Here is a 22,630-nt window from a genome sequence, read left to right as displayed (position 1 = left end):
TGCAGTGCTAACTAAAAGTATACATCCAGAGGGATCTTGGCATTAAAAGTATGCAAATTGAAGCTGTAGAGACAGTACAGTGGGTGGGCACTTGTCTTGAATGCAATCAACCAGGATTCATCCCAGGCACTCTTAAGACATCTCATACCTCACATCACTAATATTCCAATAGTAACATACCACAGTTGATGGGGTTTAAAGTAGAAGGCAACCAATCTTAGAGGGAAATATGTTTTTACAGATATATTATATATACATATATACATAAGCACACAAGACTCAACTTTTAACAACATATTAGTGATCTCTTATAGAAGGGCTTAATGGAGCCTGGGTGAAATGCAACAATCTTTACACACTTTCGTCTAAGGAAAGTTTTATGGATCATTTTCAGTGGTTCATTCATAATGAACAATGCAAAATAAATTACTTTGGTTCTGTTTGGGGCCAGGAATTGGGATTTGTGATGGAAACATCCAAAATATGGTGGTGGGAAGGTATAATGGTGGTGGGATTGGTGTTCAAATATTAAGCGTAATCAAATATTGTGAACTACTTTATAAAAATAAAAAATAAAAGTTTTTCTTAAAAGTATGCTATTCAAACTGGGAATACAGCTCAGTGGTAGAGAAAGTAGCTTAATCCCCTACCCTGCAAAAAAGTAATATGCAATTTGTTGATGTACATACTCAGAAATTTAAAGGATAAAGAACAAAATAAAACTGACTTCTTTCCACACAAAAAAGAATTTAAGTAGTCAATTGCTGACATTTAGAAAGTTAATAACACACATATATTTCAGCTAGAAAAAAAATTTACTTAAGAATGAATAAGCAGGGGGCCGCACGCATGTGCAGCCTCTCTGCAGCTGCACAAGCGTGAATCCAGACCCAGCAAAACCTCTTTCGGCGTGGGCAACTCCTCGCAGAATGTCTCCAGCCTGAGAACTAAGCCTCGGTCCCGTGCCCGCCCGGGAGGGGAAAGGTATTTCTCTCTCTCGCCTCTTTCTCTCCGGGGATGAAGGGCGCGGTGGCCGCCATATTAAGACGACCACAGATTGGGTTTTCAAGCCTGCAATTATCTAATATCTGGAAGAAATCTCCCTGGACTTCTTGTTAAAGTACAGAAATTCAAAACCTTATTTGTCTTCACAGTAGGTCTGAATCTAGTGGGGTACTCCTAACAACAATAGTGAGGTTTGTGTTGAAATATTGAATGTAACCAAAGTAAACAGAATGTAAAATGAAACGTATCAGTTACAAGGTAGGGGGTGGGGGGGCGGGATGGGAGGTGTACTGTGTGGGTTTTTTTTTTTTTTGGTGGTGGTATATGGGCACTGGTGAAGGGATGGTTGTTTCAGCATTGTATAACTGAGACCTAAGCCCGAAAACATTGTAATCTTCCACACGGTGATTTAATAAAATAAAATTAAAAAAAAAAAAGAATGAATAAGCATTGCTCATGTGCAAAAGAAGAAAGATGAAGCAAGAAAAAAAACAGAAAAGCTTTCATGAAAGCCTACAACTGAGTTCAGCTGCAGGAAAACAACTGCAAGCAAAAATCATCTGGAAGTGAAAGAAGGCTCTTTATCTTCCCTAAGGCAAATATGGAAAAACACTTGAAAATTTTACCTTTCTTAATGAACTCCCCCAGTCAGGCTATAGACTCAGTGCAGTTCCCCAGAGAAGCTCTGGAAACTGTTTTTTAACCTTTTTACACCTGCAGACTGGCATCTGTTATGCTCAGGGGCCCACAGAGCAGACATTATACATGAAGCGTCAGACCACTGGTTTTTGGCTTTTCTCCACCTATGGACGGGCCCCAGTCTGTGAACTGCTGGTTGATGACCATTGATCGAGGACAGAGGTTCCAGCGTATGCTCCTCAATCCTGCAACAGCAGAGGCACTATTACTTAGAATTGCAACTTCTCTGGCCCACCTCAAACTAAGTGAGTCAGACACTCTCATGGGGCTATGTGAGGCCGCACCAGCAAACTTTCCAGAGCATTCTGATACTTACTGCAGCTGGAGAATGACTGGTCAACAGAAGTCTAGTGACCGAGCCAAGACTGGCCCAGCTACAGTCAACATTGTTATTCAAAAACAGCTATCAACTAGTTTGCTGCACCTATTAGCATTAATTCAATTGAAAAATTAAAAATATTTGAGATCTGTGCTCTAATGGTCACTGACCAAACCCTGCCAAGAAGCCTGCATATTTTGCTACTTTTTTTTACATGGTAGCCTGAGTTCTGTGCCTGAGCTGCTATGCAGAGGACAGGGAAAGATAGACATGTGCAAGAAATTTTAAATATTGTGGCTAAAACCTTGGGTTCATCCTTTCATGTGTATATTTCTTATATATTCCTTAAGTAAACATTCTAAAATCTACAGAAACCTGTTGGAAACCTAAATTCTTCCATCCCAAACAGAAAATGCACAATAGTCAGAGTTTTTGAAATTAAAATAAAGTTAGTACACTTTGCACGCTAATTATCACTTTTTTTTTTTTTTTTTTGCTTTTTGGGTCACACCTGGTGATGCACAGGGGTTACTCCTGGTTCATGCACTCAGGAATCACTCCTAGCGGTGCTCAGGGGACCATATGGGATGCTGGGAATTGAACCCAGGTCGACTGCATGCAAGGCAAATGCCCTACCCACTGTGCTATCGCTCCAGCCCCTAATTATCACATTTTCTAAATAAACCTGAAACATAGTTTTCCCAATCATTTTCCTCCAAAAATGAAATGTCATTTAGTACAGGATGGCTCTTCTGAAACTCTGACCTTCTTGATAGGAGTTAGATTCAAATCAAACTCTAAAATAACAGTGAACCTAGATTGAATGATTTTTCTCTGAGTTCATTTTATCCATCACAATGGGTCCACATCCCTAATAGGCACCATCAAGACCAGACAGCCAAGTACCCTTCTATTCTGGAAATTCAAGTTAAAAGCAATGCTTAATGATATCCTGAACCAGAACTACATTTCTAGGCTATCTGAGTCAAATACTTATTTTACCTGTTTTGTTGTTGTTGTTGTGATTTGTTATGGCTGTTAGTTAAGAGGAAGAACAAAGATTGCCATTAGGAGTATACTACCTTATAAAAAACTAAGGCACGCCTCGGGCCATGTGCACTCACGGGCTCTCCAGGTGGCTCTGTCTCACCGCCCATGTTTGGTGCCCTGGAACCGCTATGTGTGGCTGTTGGTCAAGGGCAGGCAACAGAAGGAAGAAGGCCAAACTGGTTGTTCGATCAGTTTATTTCATTCTCTCTCTCTGCTTCTCTCCCGGCTCTCGATCTCTCTCTGGATCTCTGGATCTCGCCCCCCAACCCACTCTTACAGCCTAGTTAAATCCCCCCAGCATGAGGGGGTTGGTGTTAGGTGTGGTAACAATCAATAGGGTAAGGTTCCTTTCCCTCAGGGGATGCTTCTCCTAGGACTGATTCTCTTTCAGCAGGAGGATCCACCCAAGGGTGGAGTCCCATGAGTGTGTTTCTCCTCTCCTCATCCAGCAAACATATAAGCATTCATAATGTTGATCATTTTGTATGGACACAATAAGAAATGCATTAAAGCTTAGAGAATTGCTCTCCTGGGGCCATCTCGATCTCAGACTACAGTGCTCAGGCCAGATCAGTCTTTCCTATCCCTAGCAGGGTCCCAATCTCATCATTACTTTTGGATCATGACAGCATTTGTCTATGATCAAGCTCTTAACTTATAGTTAAGAATTAGGCACTTTGGCCAGCCCATCTCGATGCCAGGGTAGCACACAACTCACCACTTGCCCTGGATCCGTCCCGTCCCTCGTCGGGACCCTGCTTTTGGGGTGCTAGGAACTGAGGGCAACTGGGGCTTAAGTGGAGAAAGCAGATGCCTGGGAATGAATAATATTCGAAGCCAATTAAGTTCCAAGTTACAAAAGCATAATATTGTCTTCTTATGTCTATACAAAAAGGACATTGCTTTAAAGTAAATTATTCAAAAGGCATAAGGAAAGGAGAAAGGCAATATTAACTTATAATATAAATTCAGTATCCTAGGAAGGTCTGACCTTACAAATTAGCAGAGTCAGATTAGGGAAAGAAGCTGATTAACTCTTTTGGGGAAGAGAGCACAGAGAAGTGATTATAGCTAAACAAAGGGATGGGAGAGATTCAGGAACACCTTGATGGGTGAGACTGGGGTAAGCCTAAACTCCGGGAAAAACTGGGACAAGCTCCTCATGGCAAGGGGGGAGAGGACAAAGTAATGTCATCCTACACTACCTGGAAAGATTATCAAAGATATTTGTATTGATAATTCATTAAAATAAAAAAATATTTAAAAAATATTTGTATTATTGAAAGGCAACTAGTTCTCTCTTGGAATGGTACTTATCTTTTTTTGTTAATAGAAGATAGCATTATAGAATAATAATGAAGTTTCAAATAAAATAATAGTGCTTTATCACTCCAGTCCAAGAAGTTGAATATCAAAAGTAATTAGAGACAGTACTATTTATTTCTAAAATCATGGAGGTAGATATAAAATTCAGAAGTCAAATATGGAACCAGAGAGATAGTACAGCAGGAAAGGTGCTCGCCTTGCAGCTCTGTGTGACCCAAAACAAAAATAAAAATCAAATGCATGATCTGCTGTTTTACATGAAGCAGATTAAAAGTGACAATTTATGGACGAAGTAATTTCTTTCAGCAAAAAGTATCACCTACACAGTAGATGTTCCATGAAAATTGTTTTTCTTCCATATCTCTTTTCAACCATGTAAAACCACAGGAAATATTTTTGGCCTGTAGAGCTCTGTCCCAGTTATCCACAGTTTTTCAGCATTATTTGGATAAAACTATGAATGTCGCACTGAAGCATAGTACAGCAGGTAGATTGCCTGCCTTGCATGTGACCAAGCTTAATCCCTAGAACTTCATATGGTCCCCATAGCCCTACCAAGATTGATCCCTGAGCACATAACCAGGAATAAGCCCTGAGCACAGCTGTGTATGAATCTTCCCCCACCCCCCAACACACACACACACACACACACACAACCAATAGACTTCAGCTAGTCTTGGCGTCAGAAAGCTGCTTGCCTTGCATATGGTAGACCTAGGCTGGATACCTGCCATCCCACATGGCCCCTGGAGTACTGTCAAGAGTGATCCCTGATTGCAGAGCCTTGAGCATAGCCAGGTATAGTCCCAAAACCAAAAATGAAGAAAAAAAAAAAACCGTAACAGTTCAATGCCATGATTATTTCACTGCAAATGCCACAAAGCTGGAAGAAACAGATAATAGGCTGGACAGCCAAATTAGTGTCCTAGAAGTTTTGAACAATACAGAAATATGGACAGTTCAAAAAGCACAAAATAACACTAAGTAGGGAATCAATAAGAAGTCTTTCACTTGGACCCAGGTCACAAAAGTTTACTCCACATATTAGATGATAGAGTTAAAGGTGATCAGGTGTTTACAAAAAAAAAAAAAAGTGAATCGTGAAGTTCTTTAAATACCAGGCTCCGAGACTGCCACACTCCTATTTGTTTTCTGGATTCCAACTTTACTTAAATCCTAGAATTTTGTATCCAGGGGAGCCACATCCAATACTTTTGGATGACTGCCTACTTTAATACACTTTACACTTCCTGAATGGCATTTGGCATGCAGTCCCCTTGCATTCAGCTGGGAAAACTTGCAACAGAAGGTCTTGCCAAGGGACTCCAGTGGCATCAACCGAGCCACCCCGGAGAGATGGAAGGTACCTTCCCTCCTCGCCAAGGCTGAGCGCTCACACTGTCTTCACCACACTCCCCTGCTGCTACTCAAAAGCTATTCTTATATTCTCAAATTATTAAACAATTTCATTAAAGAAATTAAATTACATTTAAATTATTGACATTTAAAGAGACTTCGTGTTATTAGTATCAAATGAGAGAAAGAGAAAAGGACATACTTAAAAACCAATTATCTTGACTGAATTCAATCTTACAATTTGCCTGCAATTCATAAAACGATTCCAGCTGTGTTCCTTTTGGTTTTTGCTGCTAGGAGTACTTTACTGAATAGTCCCCAGACCTATACTATGTCTTTCTTGATTCCCCTTAGGAATATTTGTAGCAAAATCTCCAGTTTTTTCCTCTCTGAAACTTCAGAACGATCACATGATAAATTCAAAAGACTGCGATGCTATTGTTGGAAATAACAAAGGGAAATGGGCCTGAAGATCCCCACTGAATTTCAGAAGTGCTAACTCCAGATTCCAGAGCCTGGAGGCCAGAGGAGCTCTTTAGCATCCCTTTCCCAACCATCAATTTTTCCTTCTGGTTATGTTCTTCCTGATTCCCTGATCTCCTCATCTCACCCTGCTCTATTAATGAGTGCGTGAGTCCCCCCCCCCCCAAATTGCAGGCTTGGATATACCCTGGACTCTGGAGAAAACCTTATTATCATTATCTGAGATTCCGGGTTTGTTATGTCAGTCCCAGAATTCTTCAGCATTAACACAGCCTAACTTTATTCTTCAGGACCTTGTGTCTCAGCAATTAGGTGTCTGACTCCAAAATGTTCAAACTCTGACTCCTTGTTCTCACAACCTACACACCTCCTCAGTTTCACTCGAAAACTGGGACCTGTTTTTCATTTGGTAGCACATTTCCTATCCAGCCCCTAAAGCAGCTGCAGCTGTAGAGCTGAACTCAAGAGAGTGGTGAGACGTAGTAGAAGGAAGATTACAGTCTGCTTCCTGCTACAGTCTCAGTTCCACCCACACCACCCAGGGAAGCTGGGTTTTTTTGTGCTTAAGGCAAGCAGAGGCTTCTTAATTACCAAATTCAAATAGAGAATGTTTAGTTCTAAATTCAGTCCATATTTTTTTCATTACTCAACATGCCTCTTTCATGAGCTTCTTTCCTACCAAAGAAAATTTAGTGTCTTTCTAACTCCCAAATACATATCCCATTTTGCAGTTAAAAACCCCACCGTCTTCCTGGGATTCCATGAAAAGTAGGAGATATGGGGTTGGAGAGATAGCACAATGGGTAGGGCGTTTGCATTGCACGCGGCCGACCCGGGTTCAAATCCCAGCATCCCATATGGTCCCCTGAGCACCGCCAGGGGTGATTCCTGAGTGCAGAGCCAGGAGTAACCCCTGTGCATCGCCAGGTGTGACCCAAAAAGCAAAAAAAAAAAAAAAAGTAAGAGATATTTTTTAAGTATTCCACCTATCCACTCTTCTATATTCATCTGTCATAAGTGTTATTGATCTTACGACCTAAGAGCTTACTTCTTCTTTTGATCAACTCTGTCTTTGCCTTATTTTAATTCTCGGTATGTCTTAGATATGTTCCTTTCCAAGAGCCTTCTAACCTACTTCCCCCCCTGCCCCGCCAAGTCCATTCTCCAGCTCACTGCCAGGAATAACTTTCTAAGTCACAAGAAATGTCAGGAAAGATCCATGTTGTGTGGAGCTGAAGATTATGCATGCAATTTACAGTGCATTCTCTATAATGAAGAACTTCTTTCTAAAAAGTTACAAATTTATATGACCTTCAGCATATTCACAGGATCTTAGAAAGGTCAAGAAAACCTGGAGCATCATTACTTCCATGACAAATGTATGCACAGCACATGCAAATTCTACAGTTAATATTCACCTTCTCTGCATGAGCAAGGAGATAGTATTCAGTGTTTTTTGTTTGATTTGGTTTGATTTGGGCGTCACACCTGGTGTTACTCATGAGTTTAGTCCTGGCTCTGCTTGGGGACAATAGTGTGTATGGGGGATTGAACCCAAGTAGGTTACATCAAAGGAGGCAAGCTCACCCTGCCCTCTGTACCTCTTGCCCCTCAAAATGTTTTTTTAAATACCCATTAGTTATCACTAAATATCTACCTTTTCATTTCCCCTGATATATTCTGCATTCCAATGCCTGACATTGTTATTATTTTCTGAATATATGATGCCTTGTAATCTCTTTGACAAGGTTTGTCTGTATCTGTATTGCTTCTTAATGTGGCCAAATCTTCTGAATCTTTCAGTTAACAGGCAACTCTGACCTCATTGACCATATTTTACAGGGCTTCTTGAGTTTGTCATATCTTTCCACTAGATTCATAAAACTTTGTATTTACTTATACTTTTAAAACACAGCCCATTGTTTAAATTTGCTTCCATTCCTGAACTGTGATGAAGAGACCATGTTTTATTCATAATATATTCATAATACTGTGTATAGAGGTTGCCATAGACGGCATTTAATGTTTAATGAGTGAGTGGGTAAATAAATGATTCTAGGTCTGGTGCCTCCTGCTTCAAAACCCATAGACATAATGCTCTGTTCAGCCTACTTAATGACCCTTTTCTGAACCACTCTAATAGAGACCAACTTCCAGAACTGCTACCTGCTGCCTGTCATCATACTCCTTGAATAACTTTATTCACCTGGCTGGATTTCCTGTCTGAAAATTAATATACAGAATCCCTATTTAAATGAGGTCAGAAGTCTAGAAGAGAGTTCCCATGCATGCACAATCAGAAAACTACAGACCCTAACATGTCTTGCATCTCCAAAGGGAGGTATTCTTGCTCCTTTGCCCCAGTAGAGGGAATGAGCTACTCTACCCAAAGGGAAAAAAAAAACCTGGATTATTCGAAAGGCTTTAACAGGGGATGCAAGCTTTGGTTTAATAAGTGTACATTGTCTCAATACTGAAACTGTACTTTCCAAATTGTCTTTTTGTTATGTCTGTTGCTGAAATAACGGTTTGCTTTTTGTTGAAGGTCAACACCTGCTATTTCCATCATTCTATTTCCCCAGTGTATGCTTCACCCTGATGAGGACTTTTTACATATGTGTAGTACATTTTTACATTTATATACATGTAGCAATACATGCTTCTTTCTAGTTTTTAATCTGGTAATTATCTTTAGGAAATAAATGTCACTGTGCAAAAAGGGCTAATGTAAATAACTGTCTCAATAACTATGTTTGATGTGTCTGTAATGTAATAGGAACAAATAAAACTGTAATAAAAGAACTGACTGCATCCTGCTGTGAACATATTCATCTTTTATTTTATATGCACCATGTGGTTTAAAACACTGTTAATTGTAAGTTTTCTTGCATACAACCCAGCACCACACCCTCCACCAGAATATCCACTTCCCTCCACATTGTCCCAGAGGCCCCCTCCCCACCCTCCAGTGTTAAGCTTCCTACTGAAGACCAATTCTCAGTTCCTGTCGCCTTTGGGCATTTAGTGTCTTCCTGCTATGTTTCTTTATACCCCTCATATGAAGGGATCATTCTGCGTCTGGCCTTCCCCCTGTCTCCACTCAGCATAATACTCTCCAGATCTATCTACATACAGCAAATTTTCTTGAAACCAAGTAGTATTCCGTTGTGTTTATAAACCACAGCTTCTTTATCCAGTCATCTGTTCTGGAAATAAATAGTGAATTTACCTATACTTTACTTTTGTTGAGCCATCTTATTTTTGTTGAACAGTTTTCTAATTAGAAAAAAAAAAAGAGGAGGAAAATAACCACTGCTTGGGGCTGGATCAATAGCACAGTGGGTAGGGTGTTTTCCTGGCACTCAGCCGACCCGGGTTTGATTCCCAGCATCCCATATGGTCCCTTGAGCACCGCAAAGAGTAATTTCTGAGTGCAGAGCCAGGAGAAACCCCTGTGCATTGCCAGGTGTGACCCAAAAAGCAAAAAAATAAATAAAAAAAATAATCACTGCTTTTTGCCCATTGGATTTATAATCTAGGTCATTTCACTAACTTCTTCCATCTTAGGACAAATGAGCTGTACAGTATATTGATTGAGATATGTTAACCTACAACTTGCTCCTTGGATCCAGATCAATTTATATACAAAAAACATTTGAGAAACTTAATTATCCTTTGAACTGTATGATAGTATTATCATGCAGAATAGATAATAGCCAATCTAAATTTATGTCAACTTGAACTACCTGGAAGATAGTTCTAAAGCTATCATTATATAAAGATTTTGTCCTCTGGAAGTTGGAATCTTAAGAAAATTTGTTATCAGTTCCTGTTGCCATAGGACATTTGGTGTATCTCTGCTATGTTTCTTTCAATCCCATACACCAGGAACTGGTAATAATAATCTAATAAATTGCATTAATATGTGCAACTTTTTGGACTGGTATTTTTTAACTTCTCTATAAGTGCTCATCTGAGGATAAATGTAAGATTAAATAAGATGGATGTAAAGCATTTAGCACAGAGTTTAATTAATTTTGTTATAATTATTAACCCTTCTACTCTTGGCTAAACACATACACAAAGAACTGCTTTATAAAGTAATTCAAATGCCTTTTGAATAAATCTTTTCCTTTTAACTACAGCTGAAAATATTTGCACAACTTAAATGTGGTGCTTTGGATTCTAGCTCTAAGGTGTTTGTCACTGTCACTGTCATCCTGTTGCTCATCGAGTGGTTTGAGCAGGCACCAGTAACGTCTCTCATTGTGAGAATTATTGTTACAATTTTTGGCATATCCAATATGCCACGGGTAGCTTGCCAGGCCTCTGCCATGCGGGCACGATACTCTCGGTAGCTTGCAGGGTTATCCAAGAGGGCGGAGGAACCGAACTTGAGTCAGCCGTGTGAAAGGCAAACGCTCTACCACTGTGCTATTGCTCCAGCCCAAGGTGTTTGTAACATCAAATTATACCAGCATAGAAATGAACTAGAGAACAAACCTTAAAGAAACAATATGTATTACTAATTCAAATTATATTGATGGTCATCAACATGAAATAACCAGTAGCAACATTTTGCCTGATCATGATTGCTAAACTACTGAATATATTTGTTTATGCACTAGAGAAAGTTTGCAGCATTGAATTTGAAATAAGGACCTTGCATTTGAATTATTGATGAAGTGATACTCAAGACAGAATGACATCCTGACTTTCTTCATCTTTTTTTTCCCTTTGCAAAACCACTTAGACTACATCCTTTCCCTCTCCCTCTTCCAAAGGAAGAGGAGAACGATCATCAGTGGTAAAAGGCAGTTACAAAAGCAACACCTAAAACCAGCTTCATGCTCAGGAGGGTATGCTCTGCTCATTCTCTTGGTTTTAGGTGCTCTGTATAATCAGGGAAACATCTCTGGTAATGAACTATAGAAACTATAGAAATGATCCCTGAAAGTATAGTCTACTTCATCTCTTTTGATAATACCCTGTTATTTCAAGCCCAGACATATTTTTTATTATTTTAATTTAAAATTTTAACTGTTATTTACAGAGCTATTCATAGTTGAGTTTCAGATGTACAGGGTTGTATCATTAATCCCACAACCAGTTTCAACATCATTTTACTAATGTCCCCAGGTTCCCTCCCACCCTTCTCACTCCCAGTCTGTCCCTTTAACAAGCAAATGTTTAAGTTTGGCTGTTGTCATTTGGATATCATGTGTACAGTATTATTAGATCTGTAGTTTAGATGTATATATATCCAACGCTTTATACCACTGATGTGCCCAAAGCACCTTACCCCTGTTGCCTCCCATTCATCTCCTCTTACTATGTCTTTATTTAAATTTATATCTCTAAAGTTACAATTACAGATCTTTTGTTGCATGGCCTTTATTTTTATTAACTGAAACACTTTGCAACCAACTGGTAAGATCTAGTCCTTTTGCTTTGAAAACTGAAGCAAAGCAAGCAAATCTAAAAGTAATTCTATACAAGTTTTACCACTACTATTTTAACCACCCCAACTGTGAGCTTTCCCAGGAGATCGACAACTTGCAGAGGCTCTTGTGAGGCAATTGTGTCTGCAGAGTCCCCAGAGTTGGCAAGCCAGCCATGAAAAGAGTTTTGAGATTGGCCTGGAGTTCATGATAAGAGGAGAGATTTCATTGCTCAGGAATAGATATTCCCAAAGATCCAAGTTAAACACAAGCCAAAACTACCCAAACTTGGATACAAATTATTTAAAGGAAGTTGTTTGAAAATTTTAAAGAAAATTAACCCAATGTCTCTAAAATATAATGAAATACAAACTATGAAGAGCTCATTTTCTTTTAACTGAAAGTTTTTACCAGATTAAACATAATTTAGGAGGTACTGCCGTTTTCTTTTCTCTTTTTTTTGTTTGTATTGTTTTGTTTTGGGGTTCAGAAATACTCAGGGCTCACTCTTGACTCTACATTCAGAAATTACTCCTTGTGGTGCTCAGGGGACAAAAGGAGTTGTCAAGGATTGAACCCTGGTTGGGTATGTGCAAGGCAAGTGCCTTCCCACTGTCCTATCTCTCTGTTTCTGTTTCCTTAACATATATCCTACTGTATTAGTTGGCTTAAATTTTTTATGAAATAAAATAAATGACTGAGTGGCTGCTAGCTTTGTTGATAGAGCACTTACCTTGCATGTGTAAGACCTTGAGCTTGATTCTGAGCAATGCATACACACATGCACATGTGCACACACACATATACATAGATGATAGATAGATAGGTAGATAGATAGATAGATAGATAGATAGATAGATAGATAGAGAAAGAGAGATAGATAGAGAGAACAAACAAAAAACACACTTTTAGTTTAAATGCAAGATATTTAGAAACATAATCTCACATCGTGGACTAGAGCTATAGCACATCAGGTAGGGCATCTGCCTTGCACGCAGCCAACTCAGGTTCGATTCCTCCATCCCTCTCGAAGAGCCCGGCAAACTACTGAAAGTATCCAGCCTGCATGGCAGAGCTGGCAAGCTACCTGTGGCATAATCAGTATGCCGAAAACAATGACAACAAGTCTCACAATAGAGACCTTACTGGTGCCCGCTTGAGCAAATCGATGAACAATGGGATGACAGTGTGACAGTGCTACAGTGCATCTCACATCAATAATAAATGGCATATATCAAAGTTTAAAAACAACCAGACAACCTGTGTTGTTGGAAATATTGATAGAAATGCACTCAGTGCAGTCTCTACTGAAGAGTATTGGAAATAGATCTTCCATATTACTCAGCAATCCCACACTTATCCCTAAAATACAGAAATAGGGCCTGGAGAGAAAGCAAAGCAGGTAACACACTTGCCTTGCATGCAGTGGAACTTGAGCCCCAGCACCCCATATAGTCCCCTGAGCTCCAACAGGACTGAATCTTGATACAGAGTTAGCAGTAATCTCTAAGCACAACCATGTGTCCGAAAAGAAAAGAAAGAAAGAAAGAAAGAAAGAAAGAAAGAAAGAAAGAAAGAAAGAAAGAAAGAAAGAAAGAAAGAAAGAAAGAAAGAAAGAAAGAAAGAAAGAAAGAAAGAAAGAAAGAGGAAGGAAGGAAGGAAGGAAGGAAGGAAGGAAGGAAGGAAAGAAAGAAAGAAAGAAAGAAAAAAGAAAGAAAGAAAGAAAGAAAGAAAGAAAGAAAGAAAGAAAGAAAGAAAGAAAGAAAGAAAGAAAGAAAGAAAGAAAGAAAGAAAGAAAGAAAATCCAAATCACAGAACCATTAAAAAAGATATGCATTATCTATGCTCATGACAACAGCTAGGATATGGAAACAAACCAAATGACCATCATATGAGGCAATTAGGCTGTGACATTTGTCATCCCATTGATAGCCAGGTTGAATTGGCTCATCAGACTGACTAGGTGGGTGCCCCCTTCCTCCCTTATGGCTCCATGTGTGTCCCTTCCCTCTGGAAGCTGCACACTCAGTGAAAGAGGACAGCCTTGCCGAGTAGAGACAGACCATTCTTTGGTATAAAGTAGCTGTGCTTCCATGGTAGAACCTCCAAACAAGCTCACAAATATCCAATTACAGATGAGTGGATAAAGATGTGGTATGTATACACTATATATATATATATGTGTGTGTGTATATATATATATATGTTTGTATAAAAAGTGTATTTGTTGTTACTGTTTTTGGCATATTGAATATGCCACGGGTAGTTTGCCAGGCTCTGCCATGCAGGTGGGATACCCTTGGTAGCTTGCCGGGCTCTCCAAGAGAAACAGAGGAATCAAACACGGGTCAGCCAAGTGCAAAGCAACGCCCTACTTGCTGTGCTATCGCTCCAACCATAGGCTGCTATCAGGTTAAATTCACAGTATAGGAGTGATACTTCAGCACAAAGGCTGGCTAAATGTGGACTTTGGCCCTCAACAAAACCTAAAAGAAAACCAAAGCAAACACACTGAAGTAAAGGGTAGAACAAGAAGTCAATTAACTAGCAAGAGCAAGTCTCACAATGGAGACGTTACTGGTGCCCGCTCGAACAAATTGATGAAGAACGGTACAACGACAGTGTTATAAAAAGTGCATACCACATATCATATGATTAAAATATTAAAATTTGCCACAACTCAGGTGCATATGAGGGTTTCATATTAAGCAAAACAAGGTAGAGGGATTATGACAAATAATATTATCTCACTCATCAAATTTACAGAGAAAATCAAACATGGGAATAAATAGTATTGAACAATGACAAACTCTTGGCCTTGGGTTACAGAACTGAGATTACCAAACAGTGGGGGTAGGTGGTATATGGGAGGAAGAGGTGAATAAGAAGAGCTATAATAGGACAGTGATAGAGGTTCCTGGGTACCTTGATGGTGGTGAAGGTGCAATAATTGTACATCAAAACCATAAGCATGAGGCAGACTCGGGCTGGGGCTGGAGCTCGAGCTCCGGCCAAGATTCGACCCAGGTGGCCATGCCTCTGCACAGCCGCATGAATGCCGAACGAGCAGGAACCAGAGGCAGCTATAAGACTTGGGGTTCTGGCAAGTGCTTGCAACCATGTATGCGGACTGTGAACTAAGCTTTTGCCCCACGCCGGCTAACGGAGGAAATATCCTTCTCCCTTGGTCTCCCCTCCCTCCCGGGGGAGAAGGCGTGGTGTCTGACATTTTATGGGTCCTTTGAGCAGGTATGAACTTTGTGGCACGGAAAAAAAATGTGTGCTTTGAACTTGAAACTGGGACACCTGGGCAGGCTCAGGCCGGGGCCGGAGCTCGGGCTCCGGCCGAGATTCGACCCGGGTGGCCATGCCTCTGCACAGCCGCGGGAATGCCGAGCGAGCAGGAACCAGAGGCAGCTATAAGACTTGGGGTTCCAGAGAGTGTTTGCAACCATGTATGTGGACTGTGAACTAAGCTTTTGCTCCATGCTGCTCCAGGAAGGGAAATGATTCAATTTCCAACTTTAATCTCCCTGGATTTAATTACTAAAATACAGAAATTGTAAGCAACTTTCTATCTCTTCATTCTCATCAGTGGAAAACTCAATATCAAATATTTTCTTGTCAATAGGGCTATATTCTTGGGGGATAAATTCCAACAAAAATAGTGAGTCTGTTGAAACTCCAACAACAATAGTGAGTTTTGTGTTGAAATATGGAATGTAATCAAGATAAAGAGAAGAGTGAAATTTATCAGTTACCCCAGGGGGTGAGGGGTGGGGGTGGGAGGCATACTGGGGTTTTGGGTTGTGGAATATGGGCACTGGTGAAGGGACGGGTGTTTGAACATTGTATAACTGAGACATAAGCCTGAGAACTCTGTAACTTTTCACATGGTGATTCAATAAAATAAATTAAAAAAAAACATAAGCATGAATACTATCATAACCATGTCACCTAAACTATTTTTAATATGCTAAATTGAAAGAAGAAAAAGGTATTGAAAACTTCCATAATTTTATTTTTGTGTTAATTCCCTAATGCTGTTCAATGAGATTTCAGTCATCAAATATTTTCAAATATCCTTTCTCTAAATTGACACGAAGTGATTTTTCAGTATAATATTTAAGCTTAAAAGTAAACATGCTGCAACATGGATGAAACTTGAAGACAGTTTGTTATGTGAAATAAACATACACATGCACACACACACACAAATGCTGTGTTTTCACTTACATGAAATAGGTAGATTAGCAAAATTAGTAGAGTCATAAAGTAGACTTGTTGCAGTTGAGGTTAGGACTAAATAAGAGATTCCAGTTCAGAGCTTCAATTTTTGATGAAGAAACTGTTTCAGACAGGTGGGGATAAGAACAATATCACCGTGGGAAGGATTACACATGGCTTACACATGGCTAACCCAGGTTCAATTTCTAGCACTCCATATGAGCCACAACCCAAGTTTGGCCAGGAGTGGTTCCTGAGCTCTGAGCCAGGAGTAAGCCCTGAGCATCGGTGGTTGTGTCTTCCCTCAAAGAAAAAAATTTAATGTAAATTTTAATTGACTCCCAAATTTCTTTTTTTTTATCATCATCATCATCATCATTATCCTGTGGATGGTCGAATTTCATAGGTTTTTTTTTTAACTATGAAAAATATATGCGGGACAACTGGGGACATTGAAAGATGGCCTATATATTACAGTACATATAACTATTATCAATTTTAGTAATAACAATATTGTGGCTGTGAAGAATGTCCCTCACAGTAAATGTACGCTGAGTAGAATATCTACAACTGACTTTCACAATATAAACATTGTTAGCGCAAAAACATGGCAACATCTTAACCATTAGATAACCAAGGTGAAAGGTTTATGTCGAACATTCAACTGTTATAGGTGAGGCAGTGAGGGTAAACTACTATAAGAAAGGGCAAAAAGAATTATCATATATATATGAATATATACATCCCATATGGTCCCCCGAGCACTGTCAGGAGTAATTCCTGAGATGCAGAGCCAGGAGTAACCCCTGAGCATCACTGGGTGTGACCCAAAAAGCAAAAAAATTAAAAATAAAAACAAAGGGGAAGATAAGGAGGGGTAGGAAGATAATACAGCAGGTGGAGCAAGGTCTTGCCCACAGTCAATCCAGGTTTGTTCCCCAACAACCCAATATTGTCCCCCCAGTCAGGCATGATCCCAGAGTGCAGAGCCCAGGAGTAAACCCTGAGTTCTGCTGTTTTGGCGCCAAACAAATTTTAAAAAATATGAAAGAGTCCAGTGGAGGCAGTGCAACAATGCACAGGATTGGGAGCATGCTCTGCACACGGGAACCTCTGACTTGATGCCAGACACCACCTGTCTCCCAGGAGCACTTGAAGTGATCCCAAGCACTGAACAGAACAGGCTCTGAGGGGGTGAGGTGCTAACAAATAAAAGATCTTAGGGGGCACACAGACAGCACAACGGGTCGGGGGTTTGCCTTGTATGCAGCCCACCCAGGTTTGATCCCATATGTTCCCTAAGCACTACCAGGAGTAATTCCTGAGCGCAGAGCCAGAGTAACCTCGAAACACCACTGAGTTAGGCCCCAAAGTCAAAAAGTATGGGGCTGGAGCGATAGCACAGCAGGTAGGGCGTTTGCCTTGCCTGCAGCATCCCATATGGTCCAACATCCCAGAGTCTTTTGCCCACATGCCTGGCTGTCTTCCCTGGGACCACTCGGAGCAGAGCTCCCGGCGGCTGAAGACGACCCAAACCTAGCCACAGCCATGCTCAAGGCCGCTCTCCACACGTTCAGATGAGCCTCATGCATGAAGGTGCTGGCAGAGAAACCCAGGTGTAATTCCATCAACGGCCAACATCCAGAGACTTAAAAGCTTTGCAGCCGCGCAATATCTTATAACATACCTTTCCCTCTGGGAGAAAGTGGCAAGCTTCTGAGAGTTTTCTGCCCACGTGGGACAGCCTCACAAGCTTCCCATGTTGTATCCATATGCCAAAGCCAGTAACCAGCTGAATCTCATTCCCCTAAACCTGCAGATAGGATGAATGTAGAGGTTACTGAGACTGCTCGAGGAACTCGATGATCAATGGGATTTCATGATCGTGATCGTGATCCCATATGGTCCCCTGAGCACCGTCAGGGAGTAATTCCTGAATGAGCCAGGAGCAACCCCTGTGCATCGTTGGGTGTGACCCAAAAAGAAAAAAAAAAACTACAACCAAAAGTCAAAAAGTAAATGAATAAAAATTTTAAAATTACAAGTTAAAGAACTAAACAAACTTGAGTCACACTTGTACAAATTATTATTCAAGTTAAAATCCTTAGGTTTGTTAAGAAGGTATTGAGCAGACGGCACTAACCTTGACCTGAGCTGACATAGGAGGAAGCCCTGAACACAGTGGGTGCGGCCCTCACTCCCCCTCTCAAATAAATGAAATGACATTTAAGATAATAAAATAAGGGCTGGAGAAACAGTACAGCGGGGACAGTGCTGCCTTGTCATGGCTGGTGCAGGTTCGAGTCCCCACATCCGATATAGTCTCCATAGCTCTGCCAGGAGTGATTCCTGAGTGCAGAGGTAGGAATCACCCATGTGCATCACCAGCTGGACCCCAAAACCAAACAAACAAAGCCAAAAAAAATTAAGTTGGACTCATAGGACTCATATCGCTCATGGGCTAGAGCAATAGCACAGCGGATAGGGCATTTATTTGCCTTGCATGCGGCCGACCCGAATTCAATTCTTCCGCCCCTCTCAGAGAGCCCAGCAAGCTACTGAGAGTATCTTGCCCGCACGGCAGAGCCTGGCAAGCTACCTGTAGCGTATTTTATATGCCAAAAACAGTAACAAGTCTCAAGTGGAGACGTTACTGGTGCCCGATTGAGCAAATCGATGAACAATGGGACAACAGTGCTACAGTGCTACAGAGAACATCAACACGGCAGAGACCCCTCAAAGCTCTTTTTCAAAATATATAAAAATTCTATTTTTTAATTTTTTAAGTGTTTTTTCCCTTAAACTTTATATGCACACTATGGTTTACAAAGTTATTCATGAAAATTTGTTACAGACATTCAGTATACCAACACCAATCCCACTGCCATTGCACCTTCCCACCACCATCATCTCCAATTTTTCCCAACCACCCCTTAATCCTGCCCCCACAGCAGGTGCTCAATCATTTAATTTCTATTTCTTGTTAAAATAACTTGCTTAAAGAATAGATCAAAAAATCTTTCCTTAGAAGAAAGGTAGTGAAGATTGTTGTATCTCACCAAGGAGCCATTAAACCCTTGTATAAGAGATTACTAAGACACTGTTGCAGGGTCAGCCCTCTGTTTTTGTATTTTGTTAATCGATGGTGGTTGTCTTCTACATTACATTCCATCCCATCTGACTTATCAGTGTTGTAGAGTTTGGGATGTTGCTCCAGGAAGTCCAGAATTTGTAATAGGATGACACAGTTGTAGTTAAATTTTTAACTGGGCGGCAGCGTTAGAGCACGAGCATGTCTGCCAGGGCTCCTGGAAGTACAGGAAGATGACGGAGGTAACCCATCCCCAACTCTGTGAAAGCCTGGAGATTTTAGTCACAAAACCCACATACCTGAGGTGTTTTATTTTATTTTTTTATCAGATTCATTTCTAGATGAGACTCCTTCCAAGCAGAGGAATATGACCAGGAGCATGGGGACAATTGTGGAGTGTGGAGGCTTTTGGCTGCTGGGGTCTTTGGGGCAAGTGCTGAACTCACCCACTCACCCAAACCTCTCCAAGGTGCCTTACACAGGGTCCGGAAGAATTTCTACAACTTGGTGGTCTCTTTCTAGATTTATTTATGAGTCTCTGTATCATGGCTTACTTCAAAATATATAAAAATTCTAAACAACTTTATTTTACCTTAATACATACTTAGGGCTTGAAATTTAGAAAGGGGGAGTTAGGGACAGAGAGATAAGATAAATGTTAAGTTGCATGCCTTTAATGTGGGCAACACCCTGTTTGATCTCTGGCAGTGCATAATCTTCTGAACACCAACAACTTTGGCTCCTGTGCACCACAGGGCCAAGTGCCAATGCATCTGTTAATGACTTGGGTGGGGGAGCATTCCCAGACTTCACTAACACTGCTTGGTAGCTCCCCCACGACCACCACCAAGAACAACAACTAGAGGAAAAATTGACATCCAGAAATGAATACAAATGTTGGATTACATTGGTTTGTCCTCTCTTCCCCAACAGAGATCTTAAGTTTATGAAGTTACTCAAAACAGTGCTCCTGAGGCACACTCAATTCCATTAGGCACTCCCAATCTTCTGTGTTTATCTTTAACCTCTCCTTTGTTTTTTTTTTTATCTGGACTTTATTGATCTAACAAAATTATATTAAGAATTGAAATGAATTATACATTATTGTGCTCATGTTTCCTCCATACAAAGTTTGAGAACCCATCCCTTCACCAGTGCCCATTCTCTACCACCAGTAAACCCAGCATCTCTCCCACCCTCCCCAGTCCCGTCTCCCCCCACCCCACACTGCCACTATGGCAGGGTATTCCCTTTTGTTCTCTCTCTCTGATTAGGTGTTGTGGTTTGCAATAAAGGTGTTGAGTGGCCATTGTGTTCAGTCTCTAGTCTACATTCGGCACGCATCACCCTTCCCCTGCATGACCTCTGACCACATTTTACTTGTTAACCTCTCCTTTGTGCTCTTCTTCCCCTATCTGTTAATCACTGATATACCTAAATCAGATCCTGTAACTTGTAAAGGCAAATTCTTCTGAGGGCTCTGGATTTTATAAATGAAATGTTGCTTTTCTCTTTCCTTTATATCTTTTGCACAGTTTACTTTAGATCAATATCCTTTTTGTAGAGACAAAGGAAGGCAGTTAATGCTATGCTTATAACATGGGAATTAACTGAATCTGATTAATATTTACTCTTGGGCATCCATCATATTTACTGAACTTAAGGCTCAATTATCCTTACTTTCTAACATCCCCAAAAGGAGGGTTCCAGCAAGGGACAAGGACGGGCCCAGGGCAAGCTATAAGCTACCCTGGTATCAAAACAGGAGAGGCTAAGTGCCATAAAATGTATAGCAAGATAAGAGCATGGTCATGGAGCAACCTCTGTCATGACCCAAAAAGAAGTAACTGAATAAGGACTGTTAGGGTCCGGTGTTGATAATTTCCCCCTCTCTGAACCTGCACAAAGAGTTCAGCCAGTAATGTAATACAGAAGCAAAGTTTATTAAACCAGCTAGCTAGGACTAAGCTTCTAGGCACAACAGGCCCAAGCAAGACAATGAGCCAGGGAAAAGTTGCTAGCTTTATAGTTATTTCTTACATCATAGCACACGCTTACAAATTCAAACAAAAACGTAAGTGAAAATTGCGTTTCATAATTCAGAAGAAAACATAATTTTAAATAGTACAAACAAATAGTTACAGATAGGTCATCTAGACATGTTTTTAGAACATTCTGGCGGCTGCTCACCCCGCCTGCGTCTCTTCTATAGATAGCAGGTAGTGGTTATGAAACTATTTGTCAAGGCCAAGTTTTCAACCCAGTTGTCCTTCCCTTGCAGATGGACAGCGGGGAGAAGCAGGGTTTTAAGAAAAACAAAAAGGTTTAAGTAAAACAAGACATGAAGCAGGAACCAGGCATGATGGAGTTGCTCCTGCCCTGCTCCGTGTCCAACAGGACCCTACTGGGGGTAGGAAAGACTAACCTGACCTAAGAACTGTGGACTTAGATATAAAGCAAGATGTCCCCAGGAAGCGCCACCCTTTAAGCTTAATATATCTCTTTAAATTAAAGATATGTAGATTATAAAGATTATATTATATTATCAAGATTATATTATAATCTTTTGTCCCCATGCCTGGATGTCTTTTTCGGGGTCCCTCGGAGGGGGTGGGCTTCAGTTTCCGTCCCCACCACGAGCAGAGCCCCTGCAGCCGAAAACCTCCAGAGCCCAGCCATAGCCATGCACAAGGCCCCTCTCCACATGTTTGGACAAGCCTCATGCATGAAGGAACCGGCAGAGGAACCCAGGTCTGTGGGACCCGGGGCTGAGATCTCCAAGCCTGTTGGGATCGGGGTTGGATCTCTTCTGCCCAGATCCCCCATTTTCCAGTAGCTAGGTGGTCACACCCAGAAACTGCCCCTGGCACTGTGTAATCCCACCAACGGCCAACATACAGAGACTGTAAGATCAATCTCCCAGAAACGCGTGGCTGCAAAGCATCCATGCAACATCTTAGAGCCTAGTTCTCCCTGTGGGAGAACCTGGCAAACTACCGAGAATTTCCTGCCAACATGAGAGAGCCTCACAAACTCCCCATGGTATATTCATATGCCAAAACCAGTAAAAATGATGCATCTCATTCCCCTGACCCTGAAAAAGCCTCCAATGCAGCACCATTGGAAAGGACGAGTAATGAGAGGCTTCTAAAATCTCAAGGCTAGGACAAATGGAGACGTTACTGAGACCACTCGAGAAATTTGATGATGAACGATGATGACTGTGTTCATACAAAATGACTAGAAACATCAGTAAATGGATTACTAGTTAAGAAAAAGAGAAAACAATACATCCTCAGACTGAATTCCACCCTTGGGCGGATCTCTTAGCAGAAATCTAGATTTTTGTCCTTGAGGTAATCCCCTAGAAGAACTTCCCCTGAAGGAAGGGCTTTACGTTTGGTTGTTAGTACGATATCATTCAACCACACCTATGTGTCATTACTAGTCCCAGCCCTTCATGATCTCTCTATAACTAATGCTGTGAAACTTGAATAAATGGCCATGATTACCCACTAGCCTATGGTCCCATTCCTTCACTTATCCATCACTGTTTGCCAACCAGGGGAATGGTGATCGACTCTGAAAGCACCAAGGGGACCCTTGGGTCACTGCAGGATGGTGATCACCCCA

The 22,630-nt window shown here is 40.9% G+C and overlaps 1 non-coding gene across 1 annotated transcript; it reads right to left on the bottom strand.

Moving 5' to 3' along the window:
• Nucleotides 1-10,982: 10,982 nt before the first annotated feature.
• Nucleotides 10,983-11,204, bottom strand: LOC129402721 (small nucleolar RNA U3). The gene has a single exon (XR_008628781.1). It is a non-coding gene; the product is annotated as a small nucleolar RNA U3 (small nucleolar RNA).
• Nucleotides 11,205-22,630: the final 11,426 nt, after the last annotated feature.

The sequence above is a fragment of the Sorex araneus genome, chromosome 2 (genome assembly GCF_027595985.1).
Source record: "Sorex araneus isolate mSorAra2 chromosome 2, mSorAra2.pri, whole genome shotgun sequence".
Classification (NCBI taxonomy): Eukaryota; Metazoa; Chordata; class Mammalia; order Eulipotyphla; family Soricidae; genus Sorex; species Sorex araneus.
The sequence above is the reverse complement of the archived record's forward strand: the minus strand, read 5'-3'. Positions and strand labels throughout refer to the sequence as shown.